We start from the raw sequence: 12714 nt of genomic DNA, 5'->3' as shown, positions 1-12714 counted from the left end.
AGGCATTTTGCGACCTTCCTATCAGTGTTTCACAGCCCCCACTTTGGGAACCACCTCTTCAGAGCAAACCCATATAACCTCATCATTAAAATACACTCCCTGTATTCGTGTTACTCTACAGTGGAGGGAAGAACCTAGACTCAGAGTGGTACAGTATGAGGTGTGAAGCTATCTGTGGCCATTTACAAATGTTTGGAAACACATATTGATAAAATCTGGATTGGAAAAAAATATGAGGATGTCATTTAATTCCCAGCCTGTGTGACACACTGGCTGATCCCATATTAGCTCTGTGTATTGATATCCAACCAATCCTGATCCAGCCTGAGAGACAGACAGAGGGAAAGATAAAGAGAGAGAGAGAGATAGAGAGAGGGTCACAGTGGAAATACAGTCAAGGTTAATGACAGACTGCAGGCAGCGAAATGTAACAGAGTTGTTCTCATGTGTGTATATATGTGTGTGTGCGTGTGCATGCATGCATGCTGATATGTGCTTATGTAACTGTGTCAGCATTCATTCAGCTGCTTTGCTCATTCCCAACTTAACAGAAGTGGCAGGCAGCATCCCTTCCAAAACCCAGAGTCCTCCACATTTGCTGATTAAATTTAAAGAGATGGAGCAAACAGATTAAATATCAGCTGAGATCGTTTGTATTTTTAATCCTCCTGATGGATATTTAGGTCTAAAAAGGGTCCAGCAGTCGGATGAACTAGTCAACCATTGAATTAAAACTTCTGCTTCTGCTAAGTGAATCGCCTGAAATGATGAATGTTGATTTATTTGTCATTAGTGGGAATGAAAACAGCATGCTCTGGTGTTTTTGGTCACTTAAGAGGAGCTCACAGAGCGTCAGCATCAAGCTAACGGCTGAATGTTTTCATATTTATTCATCTCTCGCCCTTCAACTGGTTATTTTTGTGCTCCTTTGATTTCTGTTCAACTGCTGTGCACACAAAAGCAGCATGATGCAGACAAGATGCTCTTTTTAAAGGTTTTATTTCATCCCTCTCTCCAACACGGTCTCAGCAGAGACCCCCTACCCCCCCTATCACTCACTTTAACTCTTCCTGTCCCATTAAAGTTTCTAACCATAGACCTTTCTGGAGTCCCTGAGCTCCCTTGTCTCGTAGGTTCCTCTTTCCTTCTTTCTATCTTCACTTCTCTCTCTTCTTCTGTCTTCCTTTTTTAATTTTATTCATTTTTCCTGCCATTCTTTTCTTTCTTTCTTTCTTTCTTTCTTTCTTTCTTTTAATTCTGTCCTTACTTTTCTGTCTTGCTTTCTTTACTTCTTCCTCTTTTTCTTTTCTTTCTTTTCTTTCTTCTTTCTTTCTTTCTTTCTTTCTTTCTTTCTTTCTTTCTTTCTTTCTTTCTTTTCTTCTTTCTTTCTTTCTTTCTTTCTTTCTTCTTTCTTTCTTTCTTTCTTTCTTTCTTTCTTTCATCACTTCTCTCTCTTCTTCTGTCTTCCTTTTTTCATTTTTCCTGCCATTCCTTTCTTCTTTCTTTCTTTCTTCTTTCCATGTTTCTTCATCATTTATGTCTCCTTTTCTTATCCCGTCCTTTCCTTCTGTCATTCTTTCACCATTTATTCTCCTCTTTTTCTTTCTTCTGGTCTCCCTCTCTTTTTCTCTTTTCTTAGACCTTTCTGGAGTCCCTGAGCTCCCTTGTCTCGTAGGTTCCTCTGGATCTCTGCTTTAGATTCCTTTTTTGGGGTCTGTCATTCATCCTTTCTTTTCTTCCTTCCTTCTTTCTTTTCTGTTTTTCTTTCTTTCTTTCCTTTGATTCTGTCATTACTTTATATCCTTTCTTTTCTTTCTTGCTTTATTTACTTGCTTCTTTCTTTCTTTCCCCTTTCCTTTCATTCCTTCCTTCCTTCTTTCTCTCTTTTATTCCTTTTTCCTTTCTTTCTTTCTTCACTTCTCTATTCTTCTGTCTTCCTTTTTTAATTTCATTCATTTTTCCTGCTATTCTTTCTTTTTTTCTTTCTCTCTTTGTTCTTTCCATGTTTCTTCATCCTTTGTCTCCTTTTCTTATCCCGTCCTTTCCTTCTGTCATTCTTTCACCATTTATTCTCCTCTTTTTCTTTCTTCTGTTCTCCCTCTCTTTTCTCTTTTCTTAGACCTTTCTGGAGTCCCTGAGCTCCCTTGTCTCGTAGGTTCCTCTGGATCTCTGCTGCTGTGGACGTGCCAGACTCCAGCTGCTACAACTACTACTATCCGTCTCCCCACTATCATCTCTCTCTCTCTCTCTTCACCTCCCTCTATCCCTCTCTCCAACTAGGTCTCAGCAGATGTGTGTCTAACATGAGTCTGGTCCTGCTGGAGGTTTCTGCCTGTTAAAGGAAGTTTGTCCTTGCCACTGTAACTTGCTAAATGCTGCAAAGTGCTCTGCTCATGGTGGATTAAGATGAGATCAGACTGAGTCCTGTCTGTAAGATGGGACTGGATCTGATCCTGTCTTGATGTTGGGTCTTTGTTAATAATAGAACATAGAGTACGGTCTAGACCTGCTCTGTTTGGAAAGAGTCTGAGGAGAACATTTGTGGTAAATTGGCGCTTTATAAATAAAGATTGATTGGTTGGAAAGCGATGTTCATGAATCTTGAATAAGAGATGTTTTCTGGATGGCAGACGGAGTGCTCAGTGGTCATAGTTCCTGGTCTTTCTCTGTTTTTTTACAGGGTTAATTTTTGTTACTGTGGTGTTATTATTGGGACCTGTAACACAAGGACTACAGGTAACTCTACAAGGAAAGTAATGAACAGTTTAAAACTCATATTACACAGTTTGAAATGAGGAGAAGAAGAAACTCAGCAGCTCTGTCGTTTGTCAGAGAGGTTTTTAAATGACGGAGGAACCTTACAGCACAGGTGGTTTATATCGAGGAGGTGTAGCCCGCCTTTAACAGCTTGTGCACCCTTTGGCTATAGAGTTTTGTCACATACTTTGCATCCATTGTCACTGAAACTGTTGAAACTGTTAAGCTTTCTTTATTCACAGATGTCTGAATTACTCATGGCAACATCTGGAGCTGTGTGTGTGTAAACTGTCTAAGTCATAATGTCTCTCAGAGAGCCAGGAAACTAAACGTCTCACTTTCTGCTGCACTGATGATCAGGTGCTTCAGGTCAGCAGACACGTGCAGGTCTTTCAGCTCTGAATGATAGGTCCTTAAAAGACTCGGCCAGAATGTGAGCATGTGGTTTGACTGAAGGCTGTTAGCGTCATAAGACACAATTAGCCATGTATTTTTAGAATACAGAATCTAATTCTTTCTGATGAGCTGTAGGAGGCAGATACAGAGGATGTGCATGATATACTTCACTAGTGTTGTATTAACTTTTTCAGTATTTCAGAATTATTGAAAAGTGGGTCAGCCCTGGACCCTTCAGGCCATACTGGTCCTGCTGTCCATGGACTGGACCACTTATCTATAAAGATCCTCATGGCTGTCATAGCTGACACTCACAGCTACAGCAGACAGAGATATGGAGAAACATGGTGACTGGGACAAAGTAACACAAGTTACCTCAACAAGGAGGTTGAGTTATGTTGTTTTTTAAAAGTGAATGGATATCAGTGCAGCAGAGATATTAACACACCGTCACACAGTCCAAATCTACAGTGTCACAGAAAGTAGTGCCTGAAGATGAAGACATCCATCGGATAGACTGCTGAGTTTTTATTTATTTCTTATGGTGTTTATTTATAAAGTTATATATTTTAGGGCATTTTTGTCTTTGATGGACAGGACAGCTGAAGAGTGACAGGAAATGTGGGGAGTAGAGAGCGGGGGAGGACATGCAGTAAAGGGTCGAGGCTGGAATTGAACCTGCAACCTTTGCTACGAGGACTAAAGAACCCCAGAACAGTGCCTGTGTTTTTAAATGCTGTTTTGTAATCACAAATTGCACTTTACTTGAAAATAAGTTGCACTTTTAAAGTATTATTTGCTTCTACATACTGTCTGTATATATGTTCCATGTTGTTGAGTTGTGCTGTTCATTTTGACGTGTGCTGCTAACCTCTTGGCCAGGTCGCCCTTGTAAATGAGGTCTTGATCTCAATGGGACTCATCTGGTTAAATAAAGGTTAAATAATAGCCTCTGTATATAGGGCGCACGCTTAGAACGCTAGGCCAACGTCGCCCCTTATGGTATTTAATTTTAATTTCAAAAGTCATTAAAAATCCACTTTTATTTTGAAGGTGTAAAAAACAACATACCTCATTTAGTTCATCCTGTTTTCTTATCATAATTCAATTTAAATTGTTTTCTTTATAAAAAGAATTCGGTCCCCAAAAAGTTGAGGTGTCTTATAAACAGGGTCTTCTGATATTCTTGCAAATAAATTAAATTTGGTCATTAATAATAATAATAATAATAATAATAATAATAATAATAATAATAATAATGATAGATAAAACTTATATATAGTGCTTTTGTACAGAGATAATTTCTAACTATTCTGCACTTCTGTATATACTTTTTTATTTTATTTGATTTAATTTTTAATTTATCTTATTTTTTTCCTTCTATGAATACTTTGACTTTCTTACATACTGTTTATAAGAGCTCTGTAATGACCGAATTTCCCTCCCCATGATAAATAAAGTATTTCTGATTCTGATTCTGATATAGCGTTTTACATGAAGTGCAAAAAATTATAAAAATAAAATACAAAAAATACAGAGATGAGGAGGGAGTCAAGGAGTAAATGGTTTTGGTGTCCACCCTGAGCTTATATATGACCAGTGTATACACCTGTACAGACACACAGTGCAATCAATAATATAAACAGAGCAATTAATCTTATTTTATTAACTTATTTTATTTCTATTGTCATATAGTGTTATTTTAAATGTTAACTTCTGTGCTGCTGTTGTTAAGAATTGCTAAACAGCTTTTCATTGTTTCACAACACTGACAATAAAGATCTCCATCCATCCATCCATCTTCTTCCGCTTATCCGGGTCCGGGTCGCGGGGGCAGCAGTCTCAGCAGGGAAGCCCAGACACTCCTCTCCCCGGCCACTTCCACCAGCTCTTCTGGGAGGATACCGAGGCGCTCCCAGGCCAGCTGAGAGACATAGTCTCGCCAGCGTATCCTGGGCCTTCCCCGTGGCCTCCTCCCAGTCGGACATGCCCGAAACACCTCCCCAGGGAGACGCCCGGGAGGCATCCTAACCAGATGCCCGAACCACCTCATCTGGCTCCTCTCGATCCGGAGGAGCAGCGGCTCTACTTTGAGCCTCTCCCGGATGTCTGAGCTCCTGACCCTATCTCTAAGGCTGAGCCCAGCCACCCTGCGGAGAAAGCTCATTTCGGCCGCTTGTATTCGCGATCTCGTTCTTTCGGTCACTACCCACAGCTCGTGACCATAGGTGAGGGTCGGAACGTAGATTGACCGGTAAATTGAGAGCTCTGCCTTCTGGCTCAGCTCTCTCTTCACCACGACAGACCGGTACAGCGCCCGCATCACTGCAGACGCCGCCCCGATCCGTCTGTCAATCTCCCGCTCCCTTTTCCCCTCACTCGTGAACAAGACCCCGAGATACTTGAACTCCTCCGCCTGGGGCAAAGACAATAAAGATCTATTCAATTCTATTCTTCCAAGAAAAACTTCCCCTGTTGGACATTTTCCTACAAACTGAGTTTTTTGGCAGAGTTTTACTCCTCTGTAAAGTTTTTAAAGCTCTCCCATCTGGATCCAATTTCTTTTTGAAATGACTGATGTTATTTAAAGCAGCACCAGCAGCAGCAGAGCAGCTTTTCTTTCACAGGTGAGACTAATCTTAAAGTGCATATCCCATTTGGATATACTGACCCTTTCCTAATGTATACAGAGTAAAAGCATGGATGCGTAAAATGAGATTAGGCACTAGACTAATCTTCTTAACGGGGACTCTTACCTTACCTAAGTCAGCTGGGACACCTCTTTGCACGGTGCTGTTTTGAAGAGTAACTCAGGGATCACACAGTTTGGTTTTGAGGTCGGGAGTTTTTACAAATCTTTGGGTCTTGCTTATTTTTTGGGCCTTCAGGTTGAAAGCAGGCGAAAGACGCCCTCGCTTTTCAAAAGACCTGAAAAGAGGTTATCGATCGGCAGTCAGGGTCTCTGAGGAGGCTGAATGAAAAGGCGGGAAATGAAAGCTGTGGGCTGGAGACGTTTCAGACACTGGAATCAAATATGATGAGAGAGATAAGACAGGAAGAAAGAAGAATGGTGTTTAAACTTTCTCACGAATCCTGTACCGAAAAGTACGATTAACTTAAAAACGACTTCATTTTTCCTGCTTTAATCAGTGGTGGACAGTAACACAGTACATTCACTTAAGTACATTTTTCTGAGTATCTGTTCTTTACTTGAGTATTATTTTTTGAGGGAACTTATTACTTTTACTCCACTACATTCAGAAGACAATTGAAGAGCTCAATTGCAAAAACAGATACCTCTTTTTATAAATTTTCAAAAAACTAATTTATTTTTCATATAGATTCCTAATAAAGTTACATTTTCAAGACACCTATGATTAGTAAAGTCATTTTGATTTTGTCAAAGCCACCTAACCTCAGTTGATTGATAATACCAAAAGCTAGGAATGGAAAAAATGTGTTTTTTTTAAACACTTTTGTAGTTTTTAAAAAATGAGTTAACTGTTTTTGCAAATGAACTCTTCAATTAATGTACTTTTGACTCCACTACATTTCTATCAATGCTCTAGTTACTCACTACTTTTACTTTGAAGTCAGTTCATGAATGTCCTTCTCTTTTCTGAAATCTATAAATTGTGCTTTATAAATAAACTTGCCTTGCCTTCAGGGGAAAGTAGTTCTGGGGGCTAAAAGACCCCAGAACTCTTGGTGGAAATGCACCTCTATGTATTATTGACTGCATTTATGTAATGTGAAAATATGACGTTTTGAGATTTTTTTAAAGAAAGACTTTGAATACCTAAGTATTTTTAAAAGGAAGTACTCCAGGACTTTAACTCAAGTAACTTCAACTGGTCCAAAACTCTGCAGCCCGCATCATCACCAGAACCCCCTCCTTTCACCACATCACCCCCGTCCTCCAGCAGCTCCACTGGCTCCCGGTCAAACTCAGAATCAATTTCAAAATCCTCCTTTACACATTCAAGGCCATCCACAACCTCACAACCTCTCCCCCCTGTACCTGTCTGATCTCCTCCACATTGTCACCCTCTCTCGCTCCCTCAGGTCCTCCTCCTCCCTCCAACTCTCTGTGCCCTCTGCCCGTCTCAGCACCATGGGGAGCAGAGCTTTCAGTCGCTCTGCTCCCCAACTCAGGAACTCACTCCCACCAGACATCCGAAACTCTGACTCACTACCCCTCTTCAAATCAAAACTCAAAACCCATCTGTTTCAAACTGCATTCCCTGCTTAATTTCCACTGCTTCATTTTTAACTTGGTGTTACTTTGCTTGTTGTTTTTATTTATTTTATCGTGTTGTTTTTATTTATTGTGTTTTAATCTGTCTGTAAAGCGACCTTGAGTGTTTTGAAAGGCGGTTCTAAATAAAATGTATTATTATTATTATTATTATTATTATTATTATTATTATTATTATTATTACTCAACTCAACTCAACTCAACTTTATTTATAAAGCACTTTAAGAACAACAGCAGTCGGACACAAAGTGCTGTACAGAAACATAATGGATAAAAACAAACAATAAAATCATAAAATCAATAAGAACAATAAGATAAAATAAAGTTAAAAAATAAAAATAAAAATAAAAAGGCACTGAAACAAGAGCAGGGTCTCATGCTGAGTCGAAAGCCAGGGAATAAAAATGGGTTTTAAGACGACTTTTAAAAGTGGACAATAATATTATTATTATTATTCTAAGTAACAATCAGAGAGAGAAACTTTCACTTGTATTGGAGTAATGTTTGACCAGGAGATCTATACTTTGATTTAACCCTCCTGTTATGTTTGTTTCTTAGGGACAGCTATAATGTTCCTGGGTCAATTTGACCCGGGGTGTATTTATGGATCCAAAAGTGTCAGAACTCGAAAAAATCCCAATGAACATTGTTTAATCTCATTATTAACTCCATTACTGACAATTTAAATCAATATTTAGTGCATTGGTGTTCTCTAACCCTCACAGATCATAGTTCAATGAGGATAACTCACTTTTTTAAATGAAAATTCATGTTCAAACTTTTTTTTTAATGTACATTGGAAAGACCTAAATATAGTTAGAGCGGTTTTACATGACTTAGATTTTTGTTTATTTTATTTCATTTTTATATGAAGTGATGTTGATAAATTATTCTATATGTTGATTGGACTAATTAAGCCAAGCAGAAGAAGTTTCATACCGAAAAAATACTTAACATTTTTCTTAAAGGTGACATATCACGCTTTTTTCATCAACATATATTGGTCTAAGAGGTCCCCAAAACATGTCTTTAAAGTTTATGCTCAAAAAAACACTTTGAAATCAGATTTTGGTCTGCCTGAAAAGTCCTCTTCTTCAGTCCTCCTCAGAACACTCTGTTTTCTCTCTGACCACGCCCCCTCAGGAAGTGGATGTGCCTCGGCTCTCCAGCACGTTGATCTAATGTTTACATGTTGGCTGAATATACACGGCTGCTCAGAGATCGCGTTACTTCAACCCTCTGTATCAGATCCTGACGGAGAGGCGCCTGCAGCAGGACCTTTCTGAAGGATTGGTCACAGATTTAGTGTTTCTTGTTGTTTTATTTGTCAGTATGTCGACGTGTGTCTTGGTACACAGCTACGAACATGTAGCTATGAGGCTATGCTAACTAGCGCTAGCACTTATCCATTTTGTTATTGTTTCTATTTTTTTTCTTACCCCTTGTTAGTTTATATTGTTTTCATTTCTGACTCTGATTTTGTTTCCTTTAATGTGAATTCGTGTATGTATATATTTCTATCTGTGCGGTGTCCTTGAGTGCCGAGAAAGGCGCCTTTAAATAAAATGTATTATTATTATTATTATTATAAATAAAAATCATCCACTAGATCTTCAAATCTGCAGACTTGGGGAGTCAAACCGACCTTTGTGTTTATTAAGACAGCCTACAACTAGCATGCCTCCCTCCTAAGCTCCTTGTTAGCACATATTTGTGCAGGTAATGAAAAACGTGGGAGGGATTCAGTATTATTTTATACAGTCTATGGGCTGAACAAGCTCCGAGCTCTGACTCCGTGACAGACCGGATATTGTTGTTACGTAACAAAAACACGGAAGTCTGAAACGGCTCGTTTCACACACATTTACAGAAAGGTGGAGAAATCAGAACAGGGGCAGAATGGATTTTTTTCATTCTCGGGGGGGTTTGTAGACAGGGACACATATTTCAGGTAAAGAACCATTAAAAAGTCAATTTCGCATGATATGTCACCTTTAAGATTTTTGAACTTTAAAATGGGTCAAATTGACCCACAACATAACAGGAGGGTTAAGTTATGAAGCTGTGTACTTTATCCACCCCCTGGTTATAACACAGCTTTTCAACAAACAAAGAAGCCCTAATGTTAATCACAGCTTTTTTAATATTTTTTTGCTGCGTGTGCACCCGAGTCAGACCGGGTTAGCGCTCACATTTAAAGTTCCTAAAACGAGGCGGGTGGGAGAGCAGAGGAAGAGGACGTGTCAACTGTCAAGTGGCTGTCAGGTTATGTAAATGCAGCGTGAAGGCAGGGACACAGCCGAGGACACCGCGCTCAGGGAACTGGAAAAAAAAATATGCGTCACTGTTCGAAATCAATCCTGCATCGATCCTGTTGCAGCGACATGATCTTCCAATAGCCACACAGTGTCAAAGGTACAGCCCCACACACACACACACACACACACATGCCTCCCAATGAACTCAGAGAACATGGCTTGAAAAAAAATACATACATGTTTATTTTACAAGAAGGGCACATTATTATTTTTTTTTTATACAAACTGTAAACTAAATACTGTAATTATTCTGAGGGGGGTTATAATCTTTGACATCACTTTCATGAATAAACACCAGAAACATGTAAATAAATAAATATATAAATAGCCAGCAACTGTTACTGCAAATTATAATCTCACACTGGAGAAAGAAAGAAACATACAGTATATAATTTGCTACACACATTAAGGATTTTTTTTTTTTTTGAAAGATAAAAAGCACTTGTGTTCATCACGACTACATTTTGAACATCATTGTACAATACTCTATCCCTGCACTCCCCCCCCAAAAAAACCCAAATACTGCACTTTTTTTTATTTTTTACATGAAGTCGTCAGCGTCGAGGTAGGGACTCTGTTATCGTCTCGGACAGTTACGATGAGCTGAAAGCATCCCTGGAGTTTCCCTCGGTTTGGAAGAGAAGTGATGCTGCTGCACTGTCAGATTAGCTTAAGTTGTCATACGTCATGTAACTACACTGATTGAGAGTCTGTGTTCTGTCACTACAGCTCCCCCGAGGCAACATGTAGGGCAGCCTTGAGGTAACGCTTCGGATCAAACTTAACATTTTGCTTGTGGGACTGTAAGCCTGACATCGTCCTCCCTCCCTCCCTCCCTCCTCCTTCCCTTCCTCTTGAAAACCAAAGCAGTGGCATCTGGAGAGGGATGACTCACCCAGCTGACAAGGTGAGGGGCTCGAAGGGGGTTACACAGAGCCGCAATACAACAGAGATTTCAACTCTCAGCTGGGAGGTATGTTTCTATTAATGTGGCGTATATGAAAAAATAACCTCTGGTGAACCTGTAGGTGCCAATCACGTCACCAGATTCCCTCCCTCCCCTTAAAATTCAGCTTATAAAACACTGGTAAAATCACAGCATGAGCTACAGAACAGCCACATTCAGCCAAAAAAGTTCATTTTGGCAACAGCAATAATATGAACATACGTATAAGAATAAAAACTTCCAGGTGGGCCTTTGATTCAAGAGCATTTTGACTCAAAACTGCAGCAGGGGGGAAACAGTAGGCCCTGTCTGTTTAATAATAAATTCAATCTGTGCCAACATCAGGAGCGCACATCAAGTCGACAGAGGCAGCCAAGAGAGAAGAGAAAGAGACGGAGGGGAGAGAGGAGAGAGAGAGAGAGGGTGGGGGGGGTGGAAGGGAGGTGGACAAATCTTCCCCGAGGCTTTTCCTGTCCACGTCCAGTCCTGACAGGTTATGTGCACATCGTGTTTTAGGAGGATGTTGGAGCTGGCTCGTGCTTGGAAATAATTTTGTGTTGTAAATTAGGAGGAGGTCGTGGTAGCAGAGAAGGGAGGTGATGGTCTGACACTGATTTCTAAAACAAGTTGGTTGAATTTGAGAAGATGTGGGACTAAGAGGAGAGGATGTAATAGTCACTTCTTTAAATCCTAATCAGTCCAAGGAAATCCGTGTGAAGTACAGGTTCAAAAGCCAACAGGCAGCCGAGGACAGGGCGGCAAAAGGACAATAGGTTGCTGTTGTGTCACAAGCCGAGCCACGTATCGAGCTAAAAGCTTTCCACCCCTTTGTTGCCATCTAGATAGAATTGGATTTTCCAGAGCAGGAAAATCAAATGCTTCATTCAAGACCAATTGCTTTCTATTGGATTAGCTCTTCCTTTCTCTGATGCGCAACAGTTTCACGCCTTCATGGACACACACAGCACAACAGTGGAAGCGTCGCATACAATGTCAGAAAGCATGCTGCTGAGCCGCCGAGCATCCTTCCCCAGCAACACCCAACACCACAGACTGCTGGCTGCACAGGCTTCAACCGGAGAGAGATAATTATGTCTGCATGTGATGATAATGTATGCCGCCCATACACTCTGCATGTGTTTAAACTCTGTTAAGTACACGGTGCAGATGAAGCAGCTCAACTACATATCAGTCATGAGTTTATGTAAGATGGTTTTTTATCTTTATGTGGAGGTTAAATAAGAAGCTAACACACAAGTTCATTTTAAATCTGTCAGGTTTAGACAGAGTAATCAAGTGAGAACTTAAAGCTCCTGTGAGGAGATTTTAGCTCATAATGGAACAAACTGAAATTAATGTGGAGCCACGTTATAACCTACAAAAGCAAACTAGGCCATCAGAAATGAGTATTCCTGCACAGTTCTTTGAGCAGGGTTAATGTCAGACGAAGCATTAAATACAACTTAAAGCTCCTGTGAGGAGATTTTAGCTGATAATGAAACAAACTGAAATCAATACTGGTGCCATGTTATAACCTACAAAGGCAAAGCAGACCATCAGAAATGAGATTGAGTATCCCTGCACAGTTCTTTGAGCAGGGTTAATGTCACGTGAACAAAGATTCACAGTGGGGACGATGTTTCTGCAGAAAATACAACTTAAAGCTCCTGTGAGGAGATTTTGGCTCATTATGAAACAAACTGAAATCAATACTGGTGCATCGATATAATCTGCAAAAGCAAACTAGGCCATCAGAAATGAGTATTCCTGCACAGTTCTTTGAGCAGGGTTAATGTCAGACGAAGCAGAAAATACAACTTAAAGCTCCTGTGAGGAGATTTTAGCTCATAATGAAACAAACTGAAATCAATACTGGTGCATCGTTATAACCTACAAAAGCAAAGCAGACCATCAGAAATGAGATAGAGTATTCCTGCACAGTTCTTTGAGCTGGGTTAATATCAGACAAACAAAGATTCATAATAAGTGACAGCAAGGGGACGAAGCTTCTGCAGAAAATACAACTTAAAGCTCCTGTG

The 12714-nt window shown here is 39.9% G+C and overlaps 1 long non-coding RNA gene across 2 annotated transcripts in view; it reads right to left on the bottom strand.

Moving 5' to 3' along the window:
* Positions 1 to 202: 202 nt before the first annotated feature.
* LOC117812321 overlaps positions 203 to 12714 on the bottom strand; it is a 49743-nt gene continuing 37231 nt past the window's right edge. Inside the window, exon 3 of one of the 2 annotated variants that reach the window (XR_004631196.1) lies at positions 203 to 324. This is a non-coding gene — a long non-coding RNA (uncharacterized LOC117812321). Of the gene's footprint in view, positions 325 to 9620; positions 9734 to 12714 lie in introns of those variants that run through there. The other variant, XR_004631193.1, reaches the window with a different exon arrangement.

The sequence above is a fragment of the Notolabrus celidotus genome, chromosome 5 (assembly GCF_009762535.1).
Source record: "Notolabrus celidotus isolate fNotCel1 chromosome 5, fNotCel1.pri, whole genome shotgun sequence".
Lineage (NCBI taxonomy): Eukaryota > Metazoa > Chordata > Actinopteri > Labriformes > Labridae > Notolabrus > Notolabrus celidotus.
Note: the sequence above shows the minus strand (reverse complement) of the source record. Positions and strands in the feature narration are given on the sequence as shown.